Source organism: Serinus canaria, chromosome 2 (genome assembly GCF_022539315.1).
Source record: "Serinus canaria isolate serCan28SL12 chromosome 2, serCan2020, whole genome shotgun sequence".
Classification (NCBI taxonomy): Eukaryota; Metazoa; Chordata; class Aves; order Passeriformes; family Fringillidae; genus Serinus; species Serinus canaria.
In genome coordinates, this window is record NC_066315.1 from 106,426,487 (window position 1) to 106,453,512 (window position 27,026).

At 42.0% G+C, this 27,026-nt stretch overlaps 1 protein-coding gene across 3 annotated transcripts in view; it reads right to left on the reverse strand.

Moving 5' to 3' along the window:
* Positions 1 to 27,026, reverse strand: part of KCTD1 (potassium channel tetramerization domain containing 1) — a 100,437-nt gene that overhangs the window by 35,406 nt on the left and 38,005 nt on the right. The window lies entirely within an intron of this gene.

Genomic DNA, 27,026 nt, shown 5'->3' on the forward strand with positions numbered 1-27,026 from the left:
ATCTGCAGAGCGGTATTTAGTAAAATAATGAAGAAAAAATTAAAACCAACAACTGCAAAGGTGAAAGTAAGAAGTCAAGGACTGATACAAACTAGGGGTGGGGGAAAGCATGCATTGGACGATTAGTAGGAGGAAAGCAGAAGGTCGGAGGAACACATTTCAGTGCTTAAAAGAAGACAGTTTGGCAGAAATAAAGATAAAATTATCAATGAAAGTTGAGACTAAAACGAAAACCAAATTCTGTAACTTGTACAACACAGACACCAGCACGTCCCTTCACAGGATCCTCTCTGGCAGAAAAAACTGTGTTGCAATTTAGCACAGTGCAGCACCACGGAGTCTGTCAGTTTTTCAATTGGACACATTCTCCTGTATACCCTGCCTGGGGCTGCTCAGGAGCAAATGAACAGATTTGCAGGGTTAATATTGTAGTTAGGCTAGAACCTCATTCAGCGTAGCTGTGATAGCACTGGCTGCACACAACAGTAGAAGAATGTGTAGTATAAACATCACTGCCAGGATGGGAGATAGGCTGGAGGACCGTGGGCATTTTAAAAGGCAAAAGAACCCACAAAGCATAAGAAAAGGGAACCAGTTTCCAAAACCAAGTCATAACCAAGCTGCTGTTCACACAGTTTACCTACCAAAATTCCTAAGAAATAAAAATGCTTTATAGTAAAACCTTTTGCTCTTTTATTTCATCCTCCTCCTTTTCAATGTTTCCTCTTCAAGTTACCTGTATTTATTGTGTCTCATGAAACAAAGTCCTTCTTCTCAGTGGCTGATATTAAGTATAATAATGCTAACCTTGCTCCAGTCTCAGCCCACAAAGCACACTTCTCTGCATAAAGACAGTTCAGTACCATTTTGGAGATACTTTGAAATTAAACAATTGTATTTCTACTGCCGTTGACCCAGAGAAACTAAAGCAAAAATGGGATTCATAGAAGCAAGTCCATTAAAAAAACCCCTTTTTTTTTTTTTAATGTGGCACAACTCAATAGCACTGTCAGAGCACAGAAGATCACCAATGGGTACAGCATTTAACAGATCAGAGTTATATAACTGCATTAGTTAAATCACTGTATTGTTCAGCTATGGTAAGGATAGATAACACAGGGGCAAACAGCCTCTGAAGAAATACATGGCTTGCATTGCATTACTGCAAACGTGGAAGTGAACAAGCTTTGGTAAAAAGTCATTAAAGCATGGCACTGCTGGTAAGCTAAGCTTCCACACCTAATGTGATTACAAATACAATTCCTGAGCAAGAATTACAGGTGGAGAGAGGGGAGTCAGAGAAACTAAACTCAATGGGCTCCAGCAAGCTATCCGGAACAGCTGACAACAAAAAGAATCAAAAAGCTCTTCAGAAGCCTTTCCTGGTGTCAGGCAGGTGAGACATGAACCCAGGAATGGGTTAAGAGCTCAGCCATGGCTGTTCCCACACAGGAGATCACAGAGGTTGTTGTCTGCCTTGGGAACTGCATCAGCTTTGCTCATGAGTGGGGCACAGACCATGGCCACCACCTGCACTGCCTGGATGGTCAGTGACCCTCCTGACCTGTCAACAGCCTGACCCCTCATAGCTTTCCTTCTCACACCTTTTATTATTTGTCCTACAAAAAAAGTTAAGTAAGAACAGAAAATAGAGCTTTATAACAGTTCCATGAACCAAAATACTTCAAATACCCAGTAAAGCATTTATCATTATTAATATCCAGATGATTCCCCCCTGCCTCCAACAACTTTTCATAAAAATTAGTTCCCATTTTCACTCAGAATGAGTGAAACTATGTAATCAAAAGTGCCAAAACCTGTGTGCTAGGCCAGCTAAAGGCCATTAGGTTATCTAAAACTTTTCAGTTTTGGTTTAGCACACAAAAGCACTGCTCTTAGAGCAGTTTGGGACTCCTCCACTTCCTTGCTGATATTTGAAGGAGTCTTTCCACAACAAGCAGCTTCCAGGCACAGGTCTTTAGAGTATATCTGAACCTGCTTCACATTTTCTGCTCTAGGCAAGCCCTCCTGAAAGCTCAACAAAAGCAAAAGCAACTGCTTTAACTGCTCCTCCTGGGATTTACAAAAATCTGTAGAATTTAGAAGCCTTCCCACCAAAGGGGGCCAAGGATCATGGAAAAGAGCTTACAAATCCTTTCTCCTCTCCCTGCCTTTTCTTCTATACCATCTTCTCCCCAACTCCTCTCAAAAACATTGTTAAAGAGTAAGCCTTTACACCTGGGCTGAAACAAACCACAGTAGCTGCAGGGCTGAGATGTGCCCTCATGCAACTGGACTACCAAATGACAGTAACACAGGAACCATGTCAGTGTTCTGGCAGCAGGTGGAAGGAATAGGAGATATCTGAAGAACACAAGTCACTGCAACGTGCTAAGTGTACAAAAATCAAAGAGCTGGGAGGCTTACTCCTCCCCTCAAAATATTAGCACTGGTGTTCTAAGTGTTATTTATTTACACTCTGTGGTCTTGAGTAAAGTCATCCCAGTTCCCTTCTTAAGAAAGAAACCTTGACAGAAGCCATGCCACCACAAGACAAGCCAAGCTCAGGCACAGAAGGACCGGCATTCAAGTACAAACTGTCTGCTTGACTCACCGGACTGCGAGGATCATTTCAGTTTGCAGGTCAAGACACTGCTGGCTGGAATTATTTTAGCCAATGTCTTCCCTGTAAGCCAGCCCAGCTCAAGCAGAAGTGTATATGCTACTCAGTAGCATATATATTCTCTGTCAAAGCCCCAGCAATGATTACTGCTGAGAAACTCAGATTTACACATTTCTAACTCCCTTGGACTTTTTGGGGGAGGTGAGAGCAAGCTTGTCTGTTCTGGACGTTAGAACGAAAAATCATGCAGTAGTTTATTCTAAAATATCAAGTCAGTCTGTGTTCATTATCCTTTTTTCACAACAGAGAGACATGAGACAGATGCTTCTCCTCACAAAAGCTTGGTGCCCAGGAACAACTGCAAACAGCAGTTAACACATCCACATCAGCCACCTCCAGCAGAAGAGTCTGAACACATGTATCCCACTCTATGGGGAATGAATCCAAAAGCAAACTAACTTCAGAAGCTGGTGTCAAATCCCTTCTCCTCCAGTACAGAGCAGAAACCACTCAAGTGTCAGGGACATCTGTGTGCCTGCACTCTGAAATAAACAGCAGGCTGATGCTCTGGGGTGCCTGTGGGATGGGGGAATGTGCAGCTCGAGAACCTCATCCAAACCAGGAACATTAGGACCGCTCCTGGATTTGGCTCCTGCACAAATGTCCCCATTTTGAAGATGCACTTTTTCAAAACAAACATTTCATTAAAGATTAAAAAAATAATCATCATCAGGTCTCACCACAATGCTTAGACAAGTACCCCCCTCCCCCTTTTTTGAATTTAGCAAAAAGAGTTGCCACAACAAAGAGGCTGGAGAAAGCATTTATTCAACATAAATAATATAAGTATAGTACAAACAGCACTTCTGGAAGGTGTAGCAAGCAGGCAGAGATACAAAGCTACATGTCCAAGAAATCCAGGAGCTTATCCTGCTGGAAGGGGAAAATCGCACCCTGGGTACCTCTGTGGGCTGGTGATGTCCTCACACCAAATTCTCTAGCTGTGGCTCTGGTACTCAGCATCTACAGATGACACCAACTGTGCTGGCCCCTCAGACAGAGCCCTGCAAGGTGGTCAAAGATGACCAAGTGCACCACACAGAGCATGCAAATTGCATTTTGATCTCAAGGTGTGCATGCCATCATGGTGCTTTCTCTTCACCTTCCTTCTGAAGAGCCCAGAAGCACAAAGAAATTGCTCAGATCTTTGTCAAAAAGTCTTTACATGTAAGCACATCCATCCTTTTCTTCTGCTTCTTCACCCTGACACCAATGGTTGGTAGCTCCCTGAGGACATGGCTGGGCTTTACTGCTGCCACTGGGTCTGCAAAACAAAGAAACAGCCCATTGTTTTCCCCAGCAAAAATATGCCGATTGCACTGTCATGTTTTGCCTTTCATCAGTATAATACAACTGCCCTTTCTCTCACAGCTGCAAGGTTTAGGATTGCTGACTCTGAACATTAGGAATTATGTTTATAAGGCAAAGCTCCAGAACAATTGTGTTTGAGCGTCACACGAGAAACAGGCCCAAAACACAATCAGCTGCAATTCAATGTCACAGTAAGCTAAGACACCAGGTCCACTGAGACTCAATACTAGTGCTAGATTTATTATTCTAAATCTCTAAAGCTTCATTTTAAACTCTGAATGTCAATATACAACAGAAGGTCAAATTATCCTAAGCAAGACTCTCAAATACAATGGAGAGCTTGAAAAGCAGGAAGGTTTTCCTGGATATGCTGAACCACTGAATTGCAGAAGATCTACTATGCCAAGCAGCTGTTCACTCCTCACACCACAAGTGCCATGCTTGGGGCACTCAGAATTACTTGCAGAAACACATGCAGCAATGCATTTTATAAAGGTGGGTGTCACAAGGCCACCTGAGAGAGTGGACAGAGATAGCCAGAAGGGTCCCTCATAGCCAGAGTGGAGGATATCGTTCATTGTGAAACAAAAACCTTGGCGGAAACTCTTTCCTGAAGGTGTCAGGAACAGTATTGGGCTGTTCTCTCTGTATCCTGAAATAGTCCAAATGCAGATCAAGCCTACAAATGAGATAAATGCACCTCTGGTCACACCAGAGTGGCTACAGCAGTGGTTACTGGACTTACCTGATGGGACAATTTTAACTGGTACATTCTCCTTGTCCCAGAGTCACTGTCCCTGGAGTACAGCGCTGATCTGGCCCCTCAAGACAGGGGTCCCTTGCAGCACATCCCAAATTCTGGCTGCTTTCAGCCTTCTCCTCCTGGAGATGCTGGCACTGCAGAGCATATACACACGCTAAGTGCTGCAAGCGCTGGAGAGATGTGGTGGCATTTCCTTGGGAAAATGAGCCTTGCTGGGATTTCAGAGCTGACCAGGACCTAGAATAAATGACACAGGTGCAGAGAACCAAATGGAAGGCAAAGGGCTGAAGGAAGTGAGGCATTTGTGCTGGGTGGAGAAAGCTGCCTACCTGGAAACACAGGACAGTTAAAAACCACCCTTGGACAAGAGCTTGGAGGCACCTTGATAATTCCAGGAGCCAAGTCTATAGCACACAACTAGTGTGCTATACAACAAGTCTATAGCTTGAGCAGAACAGCTCTAACCACACTTTCATCAGAAACTTGTCATTGAACCCTTAAGAAAAATCTTTAAGTGGAGAAAAAGAATTCATGGATAGTGCCAGAAGTCAAATGAGGGCTTGTGCCTACACCGGTACAGCAGTAAAGGCGAGTCCAAAAACCTGGCAAGGTTTACAGAGACAGGATGTATCTTCTCAAGTGCTTATGAAGTTCTCTGTAAACATCCCTAAGCCTCGAAACTGCAGACAAAAGTTTAATACCTCCCTCAAAATATTTTATAAGTTTGCACTCTTTATGGAAGATTAACTCAGCCCCTTGCTTGTTTGGGTGAGTAGTGCTGAGGTCAGCACAAATGTTGTCCTTTATTACATCCCCATTCTTCTGCACTGCCTACCCATTTCTTCCTTGGGTCAAGCACAACCCTTCTGTAGGAGGTGGCTGATGTGCACACTTGCTGTGCTTGGGTCAAGCAAGTGGCAAACATGGCCAGCACAGAATCTGACTGAAGCCCCCAACACAAGCAGGATCTTTGGAATAGATCAAATCCACTGTATCATAAAAAAACCAAACAAAATGTGGGGGTCCAGCCCAGATTCACTACCTCCCAACACAAACACTTTGGCTCTCGCCACGGAAGGAGAACTTCTACAGCCTTTAGAGGTGCCGATTCAATTCTCACTCAGCAAAAGCGTCCATTTAATTTACAAGTAAAACCGGATTTGAAAGCTGCTCTCAGTTAGTGCACAGCACACACTGCCCACCTGACACTCTAATCACAGGGTGCTCACCCCAGGATGCAGCAGGCAAAAACATCCCCTAACCATGCTGGAGGACACAGTGTTTAAATGCAGGAGGACATGGGACCAAAGGTAACAGACTTGCCATGATGCTGCTAAGGGTGTCCTATGATACAGGCAGACTGGACAGCTGGCATTTCAGGCCACTTGCTCCACCAAGGGCTTGTCTGTTCTGCACCAGCATCTATTCAAATTAGCAATGAAGCTAATGAGAATTAGGAGTGACCAAATGAAAATGTAACTCCTGAGCTGGAACGCCTGAGCTGGACATGACAAGTTCAAAATATTTCATGAGGTACACAATGCAGTGCTTCAGTCACCTTCACTCAAACTTCTTTATTCTCACTTGCAAGAGGGTCAAGTATCCTATCAGATACTGCAGAAACAAGCCAGTAAGCACGAAGTGCTCCCTCGTCTTAGCACAGAATGACTGCAGCCATTGTGGACAATTAAAAAAAAAAAAAAAAAAGAGGAAACACTATTAAAAGATGAGCAGTCCCTGGGAAAGGCTTCCAGCTCTGAAGAGCCTTCAGCAGCCTGGCAGCCCTGCCCACAACACTACAGCTTGATACTAAAGTCTTTGCTTCTGCTGCCCTGAGGACAGTTTCATTTACTTTCCTTTAAACCTGGAAAATAGGTCGCTTTTCTTCTCGCACCTCTATCAAACCTCAGGTTGCAGAGAAAACGTGAATTTACTTGTACTTCATAGGAAAGCGAGCACACACAAAGGGAGTTCCACCTTTTGCAAAGGGCAGAGATGACAGACTACTTCCCCACCACACAGTGAGAAGCATAGATCCAAATGTCTTGGACCACTTCATCCCTGCTGCAAGAGGTTTGGCATGCCAGGTACTTTTCAGATAGCATGCCTAAATGCTCTGGGGCTCCATTCAGAGTCTACAGCTCCTCCCTGAAAGAGGCAGCCACTCAGTCAGCTCTCCCCTGTCCCAGGGAATAGCCCAGCACAGAGCATTCAACAGCTCCCAGTGCCTCTGTGAGGGATGTAGCATCTGCCAGCTCATCTCCTGCACCAGTGAAGGCAGGAATGTGACAGCCACCTTCACCACACATACATGGGGTTTGGGCCAGGAACAGCTGTGGGAACAAACAGGGGAACTCTGAACACTGGAATCCATCTTTCAACTGTTCCCAAGTAAACTACTTGTAGGTTGAGATTTATTAATAATGTAATTTTTAGTCAGACTTTTCACTCAAGCGCTGTTGCCTTTTATCCACTTCTAGCAGATACTCTACACATATTTTGCAAGAGTCTTCACATAAGGAAAAGGGAAAAACAACAACAAACACTCCCTCCTGGGTTTAGTAGGAAAGGACTTCTCTTTGCCAGAACCATGCTGGTATGAATTTGAATGCAAAGTCAAACAAATCCTCACAAATGGTGTCAAGATTTGAGTGGGAAAGAAACCAAGTGGTTACGTCTTCTTGGACCAAATTTGCAATCTGTCCAATAATCTTCTGGTGAGAAGTAACACTAAAAAACAAGCATTGTTAAAATCTGTTTTGTTTGCAAGGTAAGATCCTATCAGCAGTACATGAATAAAGATTAATGTCTTGAATTGCAGTTGCATCTGAAGATTTCAAAGATCCATAAAGATGTAGACTTCAGTGGGATAACTGGAAGACTGTAATGAATTGTCAGAATTTGAGAAATGGGTTTTTCTTCTTTAGATTTGACTCACTAACTGAACAAAAAGAAGCCTGTACTGCCTTATTTGAAGTCAGTTTACACTCCAGTTTGAATAGCACCTGCCCTTGGGTATGTTCCAGAAGAACATCTACCTTTCCACAAAGGGAGGCTAACACCCATTGTAAAACTTCCAGAGGCACATTAGATGTCTGTTCTCCCCCCAGCGATTTCACCCTTAGAAGTACAAGGAACGCTGCCAGTTACAGCCTGTGCTGAGGAAACATGAGTTATAATTTTACCCTGGGAAAATTGCTGAACTGGGAGCTTCTGGTGTGGCATAGGTCTTGCCTTCGCAATCCAATGGTTCTTTTGATTCAGAGAGGCTTTGAAAGGGTGGTGATGAAAAACATAGCCTCTCCCTTTGAATCAGCCAGCCGCCTGCTTTCCTTTGCACTTTTAAATTTGGTTTATTAATTTGCCTAGGAGCAGAAAGAAATAGCACTGACCCATCCAGAGAAGATATCTACTTCAGGCAGAACATGAAAACAAAAAACCACCCCCACTAGTGGACTATCTGAAGAATTTTGTATCTAGAATCACCTTTACCATGCTTAAAAAAAACCCAAGAAATCTTTATTAGGTCTTCTGGTCATATTAAGAGCTAAAAGGTAAGGGACAAAATAGAAGGATCTGATAAAACCACATCTTTGAAACGTTATAAGACACAAGAGCTTTAAGCACTCTCCAGATGTTTCTTGAAGCAACAAGTAATAAAATATTCTCAGCTGGAATTGCAGTTTAGAAGACATTGAGTCCATTTGGTAATTATGGCAGTAGCCAGTAAAACAGTTTCATTTATAACCTGACTGCAGGAAAAAGGCATGAAAGTGCTTTGAAGCCACACATTTGTAATTATCTAATTTATGATAAAGATGTAAACGGAACCACAATTTTGAAAGTCACAGCTTAGTCTTGTAGAGAATTAGAAATAGGGTGTGAAATTGTGATATTAAACTATGCATTCCTCACTCCGGGATCAATGAAACACCATGAGCAAAAAACCCTGACCTTCAGGACCCCTGTGTCACTCAGTTTTCTTTCTTTCTCATCTATTCGCCTTCCAACAAGTCTCTGAAGCTGAACTTAGCAAAGCAACGTCCCAGTCTCACTAAAATGATAATTTATCAAAACCCCACTAGAGGGACAGAGACTGCCAAGAGGGAGAACCGTGCAAGGAAAGGGTAAGAGCTGAACTTACTGAGATGACAGGCTTTTTGGAGGTTCTTGTCAGGAGGAGCTGCAATAGGGAGCATTTACCCGCCTCTCCCATGCATTTCCAGGGCTAGCTGGGAATTTTTCCTCTCCTCTTGTAACTCCCATTAAAATTATCAGCCTACAGATTTCATAACAAGCAGGAGAATGAAAAACCCCAAACATTATCACGAGAGAAATCGTATTATGATTAACTATTTCAAAATGCCTGTGGGTTACTTAATACCTTGGGACAGGCAGCATAACACCACAAAGGTGTCACTATATGGGGGCAGGAAACAGCCCCCTGCTAAAAAAATGCACGAGGCAGCACACAGCAATGGGGGCCTCCTCCCAGAGTTCTGGGAATGGGCTCTGCATGTGGCACATGAAACCTGCACTCAAACCCACTGGTGACCCAGACACTTCTCTACCCCTGCCCTACTCCAAAATCTGTCCACCTTTGGATTTTAAATCCCTTACAGAAGCAGGTATATTTTTGGGTGGCTGGTAGGAAGATGCTCAAGTCCCAAACTAAGCTAAATACAGCTGTGAGTAAATTCAAAAGTACCTTCAATGCAGTATCACATTAAGGTTTTTTATTTCACTTTGCCTCTTTTCTGGTGTTTGGAGTTTTCTTACATGCTGGAAATGGGAAATTTCCAGCATTTAGGAATGGAGAAAATCATATGCCCACCATTCCCTATGAGGGTCAAGCAGCAATTCTGTTTTGTTAGTGTGAAGGGCAGGATTCAAAGAAAGGAGAACACAGGAGTCTGCTCTGGCAGGCAAAAAGAGTGCTTGGCAAGACAACGACCATATGGCACATGAACAAAGCATATTTTAGATCTGGTTCATTTGATTCCATTATATGTAAAAGATACTCTAAGATCCATGGCTAAGAAATACAATTTTGGTTATTGTTTTCAGACCCATAGGGATTTCCCCAAGTAGTTCTTGTAGCTTATATGATAAAAACATCCATTTGGCAGCTAATTTTAGCATTTTTTACCCACAGGGGTGATTAACCCCAAATCTATATAACCCTGTACTGTATGCTAACAGCAGCCATCATTGCCTCTGCCAACCTCATGAACAAGCAATCCACTCTTTAGTTGTGGACAAACAGTCTCTGCTAAATAGCTCAGCAAACTCTTATATTAAAAGGGCTTTTACTCGATCCAACACCAAACCAGACCATGCATACAACCTCAGAAGAGTGGATGAAATCTTCATTATATACAATATGCACTCCTTTGGATGGCATAGCCTGCTTCTAAGTCTGTGGCAATACTTCTCTGGTCATTACTAAAACACAAAACACCAGTGGCTGGGCAACAAAAGGACCCAAAAATGTTTAAAGACGCAGCAAAACCCATGTTGATCAATCATAGACAAACGCCTGTCTAATTTTCTCTAGCTACTAGCTTTTATTGCCTCTAATGTACAAGACATGTCGATTAAACTGAAATAAAACCACATTGGCATACCCCAATAGTCACCCTATCTATGTCATTGCACAGAGAAGAATCACATCCTTAGATGATTCCAAGGGACACCTCAAACTTAAACCAGCAAAAAGCAGCTTCATCAAGAAAACAAAAGATAAACATAATAAAGGTACATTAATTTCAAAACATACAGAAGTTAAGTGAGACAACCCTGGACATGGGCTGTCACTTGCCACAGCTGGACCAGCCACCAAGGGGCAACAGGCCTTTGGCTATGAAATAAATGTCTCTTCTGTCAGGCTGCCCTGTAACGGGGCTCTCAGAGAAGCTGGCAGTGGACAAAAGGCTCAGCTCAGCTCACTCAAACTGCTGTTGAGGCAGTAAGCCTTAGATGAACCTACCCTCATCCTTCAGAATAATGCTTGAAGAAATCTTTTGTTGGGTTTGTAGGGAAGCAGGGGAAGACTTCATTTAACCAAAGCTAGAGGAAAGAAACTCACTGACTGTCTTGAGTGGTAATAACCAGTAAGACCATGCTGCTCAAAACCAGAGTTTTGAACCTAGCTTCTGCAATACAGAAAAAACAACTTTAAGACTGGGGGCTTAAAGATTTAAGACTACAAGACTGGGGACAAAAAAGATTTAAAAAAAAATCATTAAAAGAACAGTTTTGAATATCAAAACTATGAAAGGGGTCAGGTGCAGAAAACCATCAACTATGATGAAATAATTTTTTAAAACCATTTGCAAGAAACCCACCACATTCCAATAGGGACCTGAAAAGTGGAAGAAATATTCACAAGACAAAAGGTTGACAAGTAAAGGGACAATTTTATATGGCATCACATCCAGAGTCTTTAAAAAACCAATCTCAGATAAAGTATGGGAGATAACTGTGAAGGATTTTGTCTGGAACCAGGTAAATTTGAGGGAAACGTCAGGAAGGCCTTACAGCTGGGGTCTCACTTCATGCTAGCCTCCCACTCAGGAGCAGTGGGGGAAACCATCATCTCTCTCCCTGGTGTGGAAAAGGAGGAAAGCAGAGGCTGAAGCACTAGCTTTCCTGAAAAGGGCAAGGACAGAGTGCAACAGAGACAGCAGTGCATGTCAGGAGTGGGAAACCAAAGAATCCCCTTTTCAAACAACAAAGCCCTGCAAGGAAAAGGAAAGAGCAGACAGAAGAAGGAGAAGGCATTAAATTGTTAGGAATGGGGGGAAAAAACCCCAAAACTAAAGCAAACTTCCCCCAAATGCCAAACATTTCAGTTCATAGGTCTCTGCTCCAGAAAATATATTTGAGAAGCCTGGCTTCAAGAACAGAAGATTTGTAATGCCAGAAATAAAGGAGCATCTGAAACAAACAGGAAGGGTTTCAGGAGTCTTGTGGTGATCACCCAGTAGAGCATAAGAGAACTTAACTTCAGTAACAATCCCAAAGCTGTAGATTGTCTCAGCTATCTTCCACCCCATTGCAAATACAGTGAACTAGACACTTGGTTTCTGATGAGCACCATCTTAGAGTTGAAGAACCAAAAGGGAATAGCTTGGAGAGAGGTTTACCTGTGGGGAAAGGGGCTAGAGTGGAAGGATGAATGGCTAGATTTTGTTTTTCAGCAGAAAAAACAGCATGATTTCCACCCACACTGCCTTGCACAACGAACAGAAATCAACAGTGGGTGAGGGTATGTGTGCGCCTTATTCCACATATTTGAAAAGCAGCATGGAATGAGGTGTGGCAAGTGAAATTCCTAACTCCAGCCCTGGCCAGGAAAGATGGCTGGATGCCAACCACGCCATGAAGCTCTTGTCATCTAAAATTCAAGTAAGTCCCGAGGTGCCCAACACTTTCTCACACTGAGGTGTGCCACAGACACAGAAAAAATTTCTATCAGACTCACAGGGTTTGATAGCCACAGGAGTCTTGCCTGCCACACGCCTGCTTCAGCAAAACCTCTTAACCCATCTCACAGTGATGAGTCTTACAAAGTGCTCAGCATCAAGTGGCTTCACTGAGAATAACACACTCCTGCCAACAGCAGCCTCACTCGACCAGAAGCAAGTCTGGAAGTTTCTATGGTGCTGACACTGTGGAATCCAGTAATAAAGGATGGAGGTTCACCTTGTGAGGCACAGTGAAGCAAGCCAGGAGGTTCATCTAAGACTGAGAGACCCAGGAGAAATGTGAACGCATGGCTGAGCTTAAGCAGTAGCAGTTACATTATAAATGGTTTTAAACACAACAAAGGAATGGAAGATAAGCAGACAAACTCTAATACTCATATGCAAATTAGAATCAATGATGATGATTGATTTTTAGAAATGTTCTAATGATACAACGCCAAATAATTCTTCCCCTTGCAGCCTGGAACCATTTACTGTATATTTAATTTTTTTAAAAACTGAGTATGGTTTTTTTCTTCTCCTCCTTTCTCCATGCTGATGCTTGTTTGCATTACATCTATTTTGAGCTAAATTAAATAGGAGAAGCAGAGTTTTGATTCAGTAGTAACAATAAATGGGGTTAGCCTGGCATTGATCTGTGTAAAGGGGCCAAAGCTAGGACTGCCAGAAGCAAAACATGGTCAGTGAACTCTACAGCACAAAGAGTGACCCTGCAGCTGAATTCCTAGCCCTGATTACAACAGAAAGAGACTTGCTTTCCTGAACAAAGAGTATTTCAGGCAGCAGATTAGCAAGAGAAAGTCTACTTGCAATGGCAGTCAGAGGAAACTGACCAAAATTAAGAACCACTGCAGACTCAAGGATTTTTAAAAGCCTCTGAACAGTCCAAAACAAATGCCTGCCTTACTCTGCGTTTCTTGTATACCATCATCAAGTCCAAATGCTGAAGAAATAATTTTTCTTTTGCATCTCAGTTAAACAGCTTTAAGTTAGTAAAGTGTGCAGCAGGGAAGATGAGCCAAAATCTTGTTAAGGATAGCATGCCAAAAAAGTTCCCTTGAAGACTAAGAACATTTATCTTGCAGCCCTACAGAAAGGGCAATCACATTTACTCTAAGAGGAAAGGCCCTTTTTATAAATCACGCTTTAAATTCAGCCAGCAAATTAGTACAGAAGGAGAATTTCACAATCCTTAGGAAACACGGATCAAATTTGCTCGCTCTCTGGGCGTTTGTGCTGTTGTGCAATGCAGAACAGGGAGAGCACAGCAGTAAATCTGGCCTCATGACTACCAAGTTTAATCACAGTGTATCTACGATGGAGAACAAAGTGCCTCTTATTCCCACTGCACTGCCATCCCACCAGATCTCAAGCCAAGCAGGGTCGGCTCAGGCCAGCTTTTGGCCAGAGGCTGGCAGAGCACTGGAATCAGCCATGCTGAGGTTGAAGCAAGCTCACGTCTCACTCCCAGCGAGGCCAGTCCACACAGGAGAAGCACACAAGGTGTTGGGTACACAGTCATTCCCAGCAGCACCTTCAGCACTGCTCCCAGTGCTTCGGCAGGTCCGCTGGCTATTCACAGCTCCTGCACACAGTGAGAAGCTGGCAAGAAGAACAGCCCTGCCAAGGGATCCAAGGCTGCTGAGCAGCAATGCTTCTTTTATCCCCATTTTTTAACCCAGGACATTTGGGTGGCATGGTGCAGCATGCCCAGAGCTCACCCGTGCTGGAAATCCTGAGGCAGGGCTGATGCCCAGCAGCTCAGCCCAACTCCTCATGCTGGCTTCACCAGGAGCAGTGGGGATCTCAGCCCCCAGAGCAGTGAGAGAAACCGAAGAGCACTCATTATCACTGCTTTGTCTTTCAACCCATTTCTTTTCCATATTTTACATGAGCATTTCCTTAAAAACAAGGATCACAGAACACTGAGCCATGTCAAATCCTTATGTATAAGCTATTAAAGGTCTTCAGCCAATTTTCCCTGCACGAAGTCCCATTATACAATTTTAGCTTGTTTCTTTACCAAGCAGAAAGAGGCAAGGTGGAGACCCACAGAGGAAAGGGGGGAAGGTTTAAAGAGTCTGTTGGCATACTGACAGCTGCAAAAAAATAAGCCCAAAATCTGCAAGACAGCACCTTGGTTTTTTTAATGCTGCTTGTTTGGTTTGCCACTTTTACTAGGGGTTGATTACATCCCTCTCTTGAGTTTTGCGGTGGCTGCAATGTCAGAGTGTGGGACGTGGTTGTCATGACTGGGAACTTGCTGACTGATTTACAAGAACATACAAACCCACATAACCAGAAGATTTTTATTATTCACTCATGTTCTGAATGTTCCTCTCACCTTTCATTGAATAAATCTTGAGAAAGTGAAGATTTATTTCTAGTTTTAAATTCAGTTTCCCTTTTGGAGAAGGGTGCCTAAGCATAATATACCTTTGCTACGGAAAAATCACCCACAATATCCCTCTGAACAGTTCGAGGTCAATATACCTACATCGGTAACAGCATCTTAAAATTATGTTGTCATTTTAACTGTTTAGTGGGCACTGAGCCATTTCAAATAGATCAGTTCATTATTAAAAGTGGCAATTATTGTGAATTATATTCTTCATAAGAGAGCTACCTAAGCTTTAAATATGTTATGATACCTCCCTGACCATTCCCTTTAAATGAGGGTAGCTGAAGGCTCAGACATCATCATGCAGCAAGAAGCTGTGCAATTTCGGACAACTCTTTTTTAACCACTCCTCTCCCCAGGGCTACCACCCCCATAGCAGAGCTGGCAAAACAGACTACATGCCCCTGCCTCCTCTGCTGCAGTTCACAGAATAAACGTGGCAACTCAATTTACCAGTGACAGTGACAGCACCCAAAAAACCCAAATCCCTTGACCGAGGTTTGTTGTAGCTGCTGAAGTACAAGCACACAGCTCCTTTTGCTGACTCCACAAGGGAGCAAAAGCCTTCCACAAAGGAGGAGGGCAGCCGAGGGCAGTAACATCAAGCTAAGATTTGCCAGGGCTTGTCTGTCAGAGGACAAAGTTTTGCATTTTAACCACTTTTGGCACATTCCACATTCGGTATTTTCAGGAGCTTTCTAGGATGTTTATGAAACAACTGCAGGGTAGGCAAGTAAATTGATGGCAGCACAAAGAATGCCTTCCCACATTCTTCTCCCATGCTCTTACCGTTGAAGTAAATGAAGATGTAGTTTATGTTTCTGTAATTACAGTTTGTTAAAAGGAGAACAGGTTGTTAAGCTATGGTAAGGAGCCCATGAGCCTGTCCTCTGTTTTGAATACCACAGCAATGTAGATTTTACTGAATAAAAAGACCAGTCAAAACATTAGTCAGAGAGGACCTACACTCTGATGCCATTCAGCATAATCTGCAATAGTCACATTAATCAAACCAATCAATTGGAAAGTGTTCTTATGAGAGCTATTTTAACATAAGTCAACACCGTCAAATTTCTGTCATCTCGTATTTACTGAAAGGATACTACTACACCTTTGCTCTATGACATTTCTGTACCATACATCATCAGCTGTTTGCTTTTAATCCTGCATTTCCCCCATTAAATACTTACAGCATTTATACAGCCTCGTAAAACTCCAGTACAAAAGAATAAGCCACCAGAACTTTTCCCCATACATTACTTACTGACTTAACTATGTAACACAATGTGAAAGGTTTATGCACACCAGCTGGATCTCATTACAGTTAAGTTTCTGTCTTCTTAAAGTGCACTTTATCTGGAATGCTGAAGTCCCTTAGAATTTCACTTAAAAATACTGAGCTGACGTACACACAACTCTCTACTGCAGGACGCTACCTCAGTAAATAGGTTCACAAATCAAACCTGTTGACACTTATTTCTGGAGTTTAAAGTGCATCAGGATCAATTCAAACATCTGAAGCCAAATGAACACCTCAGCCTAATTCAGCCTTTCCTCCTAAGCATCACTACGACTAGAGATGCTACTCCTTGTACAGTAAGAAAACCAGCAAGAAGAGAAAGAAAGGAAGAGTTTCAAAATAGCAATGGTATCACCTCCCTACCCATCGGTGCTGAGGCTCAGAGGTACACCAGCTTTATATAGCAAGATACATCTAAAAAGCAGGAATCTGAGCTGTGATGAATTCAGTAGGAAGACGATCAAAGAGCTTGCTAAATACCCAGATGAACCAAAGAAAGCTTGTCAAACACTTTGGTATTACCAGTTGAGAGATTCCTGTTCAATCGTGAGGCAAGAATTGTGGTTTAATAAAAGCACAGAACAAAACCAAGCATAAAAAATCATGTGCAGTGATTTTATTTTTGTTGTATATTTGACTGTAATTACTGTCTTAAGTACTTTAATTGCCTGGCATCTCCTCAAGTGCCTTGCCTGTGGGGAGGGGAGGCAGGGCAGTTTATAGTTTGTTATTAATGAATGAAGTACAAACAAGTTTACCTTGTCTGTAATCAACGTTCCCATCAAAACAGTTTGAGAGGAAAATGTAAAGGGGTCCATACATCCCAAAGGCCCAGTGTGACCCTGTTAATATCTGCTTCTTAATGGTTAATGTGCTTCTGACATGTCACACCTCAGAGGGACAAGTGGCAAAGATCTTTATAACACCCACATGAAAAGCATCACCTATCTGTCTATTTGTGTTCTGTTCTACAGACATCTGCTCTTGGCCACTGATGTGGGGATGGGGTATGGGTACAGGCCCCATATGACCTTCCTTGCATGCATTCTAGGTGAGAAAATGGGGTATGCAAGCAAATCTGTAGGGTCATTTACAGTAGTGCTGGAATGACACACATCCAGCCCTTCTTCACTGGAAATAATTTTTGCCTGGAGTGGAAATGGAGTGGAGGGAAACAAGAATAAATGATGAGAAGCAGCTCACACATGATAAAATAAAATATAATTGTCTGCTTCATTAAGAAATTATTAGAGACAAGAAGCCATAAGTAAAAGTCAGTGAGTTATATGAAAAAGATGGTGAAGCCAGGAGGATGGAGAAGCAAACTGCTATTTTTCACAAATAGTGAAAGACACAGAAATTTGTAGAAATTTGGCCATTAGTCTTGTTTTTCCACTGAAATTGGTACAGGAGTCTGCTGCTTTGAGGTAACATCACATCTACAGCCTAGCAGACTACCCAGGCAAAGAGTGCACCACTGGCAGAGCAAGCTTTCTCTTGTGGCTGTCACCCTGTCCTGCCAGTCAGGAGCTCACCTCTGGGGCAAGAGCAACTCTTCACCACCCAGGCTGCCAACAGGGACAACCAGCGTGAGGTCAGAGCTTCCACTGCAAGGATACTAGCCCACTAAGACCCAGGCTGAGACTGCTAATTTTCTCACAAGTCACCAAAAAATGTGCTTCAGGAAGAGCTAACGCGATTTCCATTTTTACAGGTGGGGACCTTTTCCCTCACCCTCTTTTTTTTTTTGACTCTTTCACTAGTGCAGTCAGAATAACATCTCTGCCATCTATCCTGTATCCTGCTTACAGCCTTCCATTGGCTGTTACAGCATCTCCAACATTGTCATCTCCTGTGACTTGAAACACAACTTACTTTGGTGGCACTGTCCCACTGGCATGCAGGCAGCACACCTGTTGCTCCAGGGAGGCTTGATGTTGTGGTGGCCACGTTTCTCCACAGTTGTGGTGGCCACGTTTCTCCACAGTTAAACACAGTTTTCAAGTCACAAAGTGGCCAGCATATTTGGCAGTTTCTAAAAAGCACATTCCTTATACAACTGTGCTCAAAGCATCCTCCTATCGTTGTTAAAAAAGCAGATATTGCTGATCAGATGAACACGTCCCCTTGCATAAGTTTCTTATAAAATGCACAACCATGTATCTTGATATAACTGCATATATAATGCATGAAAGCAAATCCTGTAAATATTGATTTGAGCCTCCTACTTATGCAGATGCATAGGCAGAAACTTGACAGAAGAGATCATAAAAGTTTAAAATACATTTATAAAAAAAGTGGAGTACAGTATGATAAGAGCTTAACTTCTTCTCAAGAATGGGATGCTGAAAGCTAGCACTCAGCCATCTACCTACCAACAAGAAATTCCTAACTTCTCAGAGCTGTGACACCATGTGTGTCCTTGGGGGGGGGAATTGTGTTTTGATCAAGCACACCACCGAGGCATTTAAGGTTGTCATGTAACATGAACTGACTACACAAGAGAAATTCAGGCATTAACATATAGAGAATAGACTAGCATGCACAAGTCATTTTGGATGCAGACAGCTATTCATGCAAATAATTCAACAACCCTAGTATTCCACTAGGAAACTGTGAGTCAGATAAACATGGGAAAAACAAGACACTCCAACTGTCTCCCCTCGACCCCATACACTTCCCGAGTGCCCTCCCACCATAGGCTGGAGCTGCTCTCCCTGCTTGGCATCCAGGTGGGATGAAGCTGTCTTTGAAAGCAGGAACCCACTGGGGTTCTTCTCAGGAATTTTATGAAGTAGCTTAAGGATTAAGAGAGTTTATGACTAGCTTCTACAGTGCTCTGATCAAAAACATGCTTTCCCAACTTCCTCAGTGAGCTTTAATAAGATGTGAATGAGAAATTGATCCGGACACTTTAGTTTACAAGGAGTATTTCAAGTAGCTTGAGGAAACTACTTTATTGTCCATTAGGCATAAAACCAAACACAATGCTTACAGGCCATTTTACCACCCTGCTGACAGCAGATTTCTTTGAGAATACATACCCAAGAACCAAGGCTTACTCCAATACAAAACTCTACAGGAAACCACTGTTTTAAATTTCACATTTTTGAAGGTTAAGGGAAAAAATCCTTTATATTTTAGTTCCCCTAAGAGGCAATAATACAACACACTTAATTTAAGTCCCACTCACTTTTTTTTTTTTTTACTCACTCTATAGTTGAAGAAAACTCAGACTTCCCTCCCTGCCCCTTAACTGTTCTTTTATATTTTCCTCTAGTTTTTCTACTTTAAAGAAAAAAATGCAAAGTTCTTCTTGCCGCCCTCTGGGCCCATCTTTTCCTTGATCAGATTTTGTTTCAGTGCACCTACTAAATTTGTTATTTAGCATTAGGAAAGAAGGACGTTTTTCCCCCTAATTTCTTCCTCCAATTTTAGCCCCTTTCCAAACAGAGAGACTATTTTTTGATCCTTGAATCCATTAACTATTCCAGCAGAAGCACACTGGCATACTGAAGTTAATCTAATTCCCCAACTGATATGCTGCAACAAGATAGTTGGTAAGGTGTTCTCACCCTGCTTTTCCTCCCCTTCTTATTTTCCATTTCAACTTATTAATTCCATCTCTTTCTTCTCACAAAGTAATCATGCTCTGCCTTCAAAATCCTGCTAGCTCAGTTATTTACCCTTTCTGGCCTCCTGACAGGTTGGAAAGCTCACATCTGCTCCTTTCCCCTCCTAAAAATCTAGTCCCTTCAGATAAAGTAATTAACAGCTATTTAGACCACTATCATTAATGTTAAAGACAATTAAAGCTTTTTAGGGTGGGGCTTTTTTGGAGCTTTTTGATTTTATAAAGATTGGGATGAGGGGGAAGACATTTTAATTTTTCCTTCTAGCATTAGTTCCCTTTTTGGGAGGGGAGCCTGAGAAGACCTGCAGAACCCTGAGCCACAGGCAGGGCTGCATGGGCACTGCTGCAGTGGCAGTGCTCCTGCAGCTGGAGCCCGAACCAGCTCCCTGCAGGAGGGACAGGGCCACAGAGGGCACTGCCAGCCCCTGTGCCAGGCCAGGGGCACCTGCTGACAAGGTTAGGGTAGCTGGGTAGCTCTGGCAGCTCTGCTGCTGGTAATCTATGCAGAACAAAGCCACAACACCAGAGCATTTCACAACAACTAAGTTGGTAAGATCATAACCCTGTAGCAAAAGAAGTGTCCAGTCAAATCAGTCCAGCACTTTACAGAAATAAAAACGCCTTAGTAAGTTAGAATAGTCAGCTGAGTTACCAAGCAGGAGCAGGAAGACTGTGTTGTGCTGTTTTAGCAAAAATTTGGACATGGGCCTTCTATATTTAAAAAAAAAAAAAAACTCATCTATTTTATATTTTTCCTGGAAAGATACAGATTTGACCTGATGTCTTTGTATCTCCCAACAATTAAAACAACAAACACACGTTTCTGAATATTTTACATGCCAATCACAGTTACTACCATATCATTATCCTGTACTGCAAATTTAGCCTACTATTACATTCATGATTCTGATTATATCCACTGGCAGTCTGGAAGTGAATATACTGAGACTGAGAAAAACTGCGTGGTTAAAATTCTATTTTAGCACAAGAAGGAGAGATCTTTCTTAATGAATTACCACAATAAACTCTGAAGTCTTGAATTATCCTCCTCTGTACCATGGGGATAATTTTTCCAGTTACACAGTAGTGTAGTGCTACTTCCATACATCAATAAAATACATTAGCAACTCAACTAATACTATATTTAGTATTGAGTCACTGTACATTCTACATGCAATGCCCATTTTGACACATTTGTTCTTCCTAGTTTGAATAAACCTCATTTTCCTTAGCTTTTTAAAAATTCCTTACTTTTGATACTTTCCAGTGCCTAAACCTGAACAGAACAGCTCGGATCCAGAGTACTTTCAGTGGAAACAACAACCAAAAAAAAATTGTATTCAAGTGCATTTCAAAAGTAACACACTGAAAGTCTCCTGGAAAAGGTAACTTACAAAGACTTCTAAGAGATAAAACCAGTAATAAGGTTACTTTGAAATTGTGTCAAATACCCCAAAAGGAAGGCAAAACTACAAAGTTCTGAAAGGACATAAAAGTTATTTTTGTTTTTCAAAAATCAAACTGTAACTGTGTTACACATACTGCTCTGGATTGGCAGCAGCTTCAGAAAGCCGATTTTGCAGCAGTTTGAGGCTGACACCAAAACCACGTTAGTCCAATTCTGCCTGTTTTATTTTCAAACGGCACTTGAGGAGGAAAAAAAGCAGATTCAAAGGCTGAGGAATTTTGCATTGCCATCCCTGCTAAGGAATATGACTTTTTCAAGTGTTTGTGCTGGGGAAAAAAAATCATAATCATATTCTTACCAGATCCAGTCAGTTCTAGAGAACTTAAGTTTTCCTCACATGGCTTTGTGGACCCCATAGCTTTGCCTTATCTGTTCTTCCTCAAAGAACAATTACTTTTCCCCTCCTAAGTCAGTCAGTCACTGATCAGTGTGTGTTTTCAAAGAAAGTGTTTAGGTTTTTTTCCCAAGAAACTGTATTTTCAAAGAGATAATCAGCAAGATACATACTTCAGCATTACTAAATTAAGAGGCAAGAGAAAATAAACTAAAAAACTCAACAGGTTATTCTGAACTGCTGATTAGTCAAACTGTGCAAGCTTAGAGCATCTTATTATTTCCCCCATCCCTTAAAAAGCATCTTAAGAACTTGAGTGAAATGTGAACCTGGTCTTGCAACAGTCTAGGAGAGCTTGCAGAAACTACTGTATCATGACAAGAAAGACACGAGGTTTTCAAAACCCAAGACGGAAACTGGTACTGATCAACTTGATAAAAGCCTACAAAAAGCATCACCACAAACAGTCAGTATCACTGTCATATCTGAGATAAGGAGGACTAGCACACAAGCCTTTTTTTGTGACTAGCCAGTGCTGCTAGTTATAAAATCATTAGAAGCACAGGGAAACCCTCAAAAAGGCAATCAGCTGAAGCAAGCTCCCTCTTTATTTGAATTTCAAACAGTTTGTACTACAGCCATAGGATTCTGTTAGGACATCTGTGCTCCCATTTACACTTTCCAACCTGTCAACCCAACTCTCAGCTAGGTCCTCCCAATTTGGCATCAAAACTAGATGGGTTAATTACAGCACTTCAGATGACTCGAGTTCTTCTGAACGGGGCGATTTCAATACAAGGGAAGGAATTTACCAGGCATGTCACAGGTGAAACTGCCAGCCCTTGTTAAGAAGGAAGGAAGGAAACTATTTAAGTCAACTTCATCTTCCTTGCTTCTCCTCTTCCCCACTTTCAGACAAAAGGTCAAAAAGAGTCTCAAGCCATTTCTCAAATAGAAATGAAATGAGGAGGGCAACACGAGCGGACTTCCCCTTCTCTTTCACGCTAAACCCACAGAGCCATGCTCCCACACTGGCCAGACACACCACACGCCTCTGCTGCTACTTCTCCAGGGCAGCTTTCACCCAAAGGATGCTCAGCAATTAACCTCTGGTGCTACTGAGCCCAAAAGTTTCAATGCTGTCCCTTGGTGTGCATTGCAGACACCTCACCCATGAAACAAGAGCTCTCACCAGCAAGGTAGGGACAAGCTCCCCACCCTGCATCAGAGCAAGAGCTCAGTATGACTACACTGGACTTGAATGACTCAAAGCCAAGGCACCAGACACTGGATGCTGCCCTTGCTCCAGAACGACCTCCCTCTGCCACTATTGAAGCCTCCTAGAACCACACAGAGAAAAATCAACAGCAGCAGAAGAAGCAGCTAAAAATATCGCTGTGGTGAGTAAAAGCTCAGGATTCAGCTGAAGGGTGTTGAGAAATCACTCTTGAAATTTTTCCAGCAATCTCTCATTTTGAATAAACATAAGCGGACACACGCACACACAAAAGGCTTAAAAGAAGGTGTTTTAGGAATTTATGCATTACATTTCTGACAGGCTGACAGAGAAGTACTAACAGAGTACACACAGGTGCCAATTTGAAGGGGAGCCTGAGAGCTATGGCTCCTTCATTAGTGCTACCAAGCAGAAGAGTCTCAACTACACAGGCTCCTCTTCCTCTCACTCCTGATATCAAAAACCAAACTAAAACAAACAACAGCATCATCAGACCTGGTCCCTGGGCACTTTGAGGAGGAGAGTGAGAAGTGAAGCACTGTAGTAGAGTTAAGCTCAGCTCAGAAATCACCCCAGCACCTCCACAAGATTTTTTGGATAAGGAAACAGAAAAAGGAATGCCAAAATTCACTTGCAAAGGAAAGCCAAAATTCAGCTTCACACCTTGCCTCCTGTAAAGAGTTTTCTGCTCTCTTCCCTTTACACAGACAAATGCTCCAGCCTGTGATACCTGAACAGCACCTATCAAACAACCTCCCTTCCACCACAAGCTATCTTCACTACCAAAAAAGCTCCACTCAGTCCTCATCTTCTATTTCCACCTTGGGGAAGGATTGGTTTTCTACAGCTGGTGACACTGTTTGAAGAATACTGAATACCTCTTTCCAGAAGTCACACACTAATGCATTATATCCAGACTACATGACTTATTTTGAGTACTAAGAACACTGCAAACCACATCAGAACACTCAGGCTAGGATTTGAAGCAAGTCAGAAGTCCCAAGGAGGTGCTACCTCAGAACTGTGCTATATGGAGCAGATGTGTCCTAAACATACCGTGGAAAAAAAAAAATAAATCCATACATTGGTAAAGTGAATGGGCCTTTAACATGTCATTCAACTTCCGTTTCATTAAAATGATCTGTCCTAGCTACAGAAGTGTACTGGTGCACACAATAGGTAAGCTTATCAATTACCTAAGAATTTATTGGAAATGTTTATATTACATTTGTGCACTACGGTTTTGATTATTTTTGAAACTAGAAGTTGCATTAAGAACACATCAAAGATACTTGTTCTCATCGGGGATTAAGTCCTTAGCAAGTCTGAAGGTTTTCAGATCAACTAAAACTGGCTGAATGCAAAGCATGTAAACTTCTAAAAGCCCAGAAAAGCCACTTTTCCTTGTTGATAATCCCCAAAAAACAACCAGAACAGAATTCAATTGTACATTCTCCAATGTTATTTTCAGATCAAGGTATTACAAAAAGTTCCAATTGCTTCCTTATTCCCCATTCTAATGCCTAGAAGAATCTGAAAGCATTCCCTGGAAACATGATTATATATTTTTACTGTCTCAATACTAATAAATCTCTTCCCCATCAGATAAAATGCAGTTACTAACACTTGTCCCTTGAATCCAAAATATGATAAAAAAATTATCTTGCACATACATATTTGGCTACATGCCCTTAACAATTTCTTTCTGAAAAGAAGGGTGCATTTGTTGCTTCAGAAACAGAAAAGTAAAATAATAAGAAAGGACACAGGGAAAAAGATGAACAGAAGGGTTTCTAAAGTGACTGAAAAAAAATCTACAACATCTCTAATTAGGTTCCAGCTTCCAACACAATAGTGGGGGTACCATGGCCTGTTATCAAGTTTATAGCCAAGGGCACAAGACAATACAACCCCACATTCAATTTAATTACAGCCTATGGCTTTTGCAGTAGTGGTGTGTTTCAAAGGGTTTAAGCACTCATTTATTTCTACACCATACATGAAATAAGGCAGCTCCCTGTCACACAGACTCACCAATTAGACTGAGCAGTTTCTGATCTCTTGCTCTCTAGAAACAGAGCAGTGGGCAAAGGGAAATCTTTTACAGGATAATCACAGAATACTTTTTATGTAAAAAAAAAAAAAAAAATCCAGCTCTCTGCTGCCTTTAAGCTTGTGCCTTTTATCTTTGATGTGCACAGAGTACCAACATAGTCATTTCAGATTCTATAGGATGTAAAAGAGTGTCAAAATACAGTAGCATCTTCAGTGATGTTGTTTTCTTTTCTCCTGATTGTATCACAAAAGTCATACTCATTTGAGCTACAAGGAACTGGTCTTTTCTTGCATTCCTGCCATCGCTGAAGGCTGGACAAAGCACGTTCTCTGACCAGCTCATGTGATACAACTAAATAAAATTAGCCTAACTTCTAAAAAGGAGAAATATTTTGAAGAATTAAGTGATAGTAGAAATCACCAGTTGAAATAGTTGCACTATTTAATACCTCCAACATATCATGCCAATGCAACCGAGAGGACCTACAAAGAGAGTAGCTCCACAGCCACCATTCTAAATGCATGTATCAAAACATCACTCTTGGATCTGCTCTGAAATACTCTCCCAAGTCACCTTAAACAACTCCCTAACAGCTGATTCAACATGGACCAACCTCAGCCAAGGAAAGAAAAATAAACCAGTTCCCTTCATTCCTTGCAGTGCATGTACTGCCCCCAAAGCTCCATATAGGATCACTATGCCTAATCTCTATTCTGCTTGTCTTGTACTCATCTTGGGAAACACTCACATGCCTAACAAGCTTCATCTTCATTATAAGGAATGTATCCTGGGATATCCTACTTTCTTAAAAAGAAAAAACCTATCTCTCTTCAACAATCTTTAGAAGTGCTTAGTTACAAACAACACTGACTTCTACCCGAAAGAGCCATAGCCAGGATTCCTGCATTTCACTATGGAGATTGATAAGAAAGCCTTGGGGACCATACTTGAGACCACTACTACTTTATCCCTCTCCCCTCCAAGGACTTCAGAGCAATTTTGATGAGTATTAGGTATAATAGTCCCTTCCACAGATCTACTTTCCACATCAGTAACTTAGCAGAAGACCAAAAACCTTCGTCATTAAAAAACCTGTAAGGAACAAAGTAACAAACAGTAGCCTCAACGGTAGGTATAATTTCTTAAACCACAGATTAAAGTGTTTTTAACCCTTACCTTCTACAATTTTAACCTCAGTGCTTCTTTTAAAAAAGACCCCTAGAAAACTGTGGATTTTCTTGCAACCTGGGCCTGGGATAATCCAGTAATCAAAGAGAGGAGCACTAACTATGCATTAGGGCAACCAGCACAGCACTAACCTCTGAAACCTGATCAATAGCAGTACTGTCACAAGAACTAACAAGGTCTTTAGCAGTCATCAGTCTTAATAGCCACTGTACTTCAAGCCCTTAAGATAGGGATATTGCTGCATCTATTACCCTGGTAGAACTAAAGCCTAGCATCCTTCCACCACTATCCTAGGCATCCTTCCCTGAAGCTGCCTGATGACTTCTGCCCTGCACACTGGGGAAGCACCTACCAACGATTGTGCTCAGAGTACTGGAGATACTTGCACAAAACACGAGTCTTTTTTGTGGCTATTTAAGGAATGTGCAGGATGTTCCCAGATCAGATTTTTATCTGCTTCCTCCAAAATCCAAGACTAAAAGGGGTTAGACTTGTTAGCTACTTTTGATTTGCTCCCAGTTGTGACTACTGTCTACTCATATCCCTCACGTGCCATTGTTCTGCCTTCTTTTGCAAAACCTGCAGCCAGAACTGGATTTCTGGTTCAGGTCAAAGTAAGCCCTTCAAAGAGAATGTAAGGCAATGAAAAGGCATATGCCAGATCAAAAGACAGCAAAAAGGGCAACTCTGAATTTAAAGCAGAAAAAAAAAAAGGCATTTTGGGATTCCCCAAAACAGCTACAACAAATGCACATGGCTCAGGTTTTATTGACCAAGCTTTTGGTAGATATCTTAATAGCTAATAAATGCTTCACAAACAGGCCAGAGAAACACAACTGAGTTACAGAACAAATGTAACCAAAGCATTTGCAAGTGACAGGCAACTCTCCTCTCTCCAGCAGAGGCCAAACTATTTTCCTACACCTATTTTTGGGTATTACTACTGTAGTAAGTTCAGCATGTACCTGATCTATAAAACCCAAACGCTACCAGCACACTGTAGCATCAAAAGTTCAAGTTTTAGCTATTGTTCATCTTTCAGCAACATGGGAGATGAACAACAGCCAAATTACATCTCTCTGTCATCAACTTGAACTGAAGTACTGCTGTCAGTGGCAGGAAAATTGCTACACTTCAGAGCAAATAAGGACTGAAAAGAAA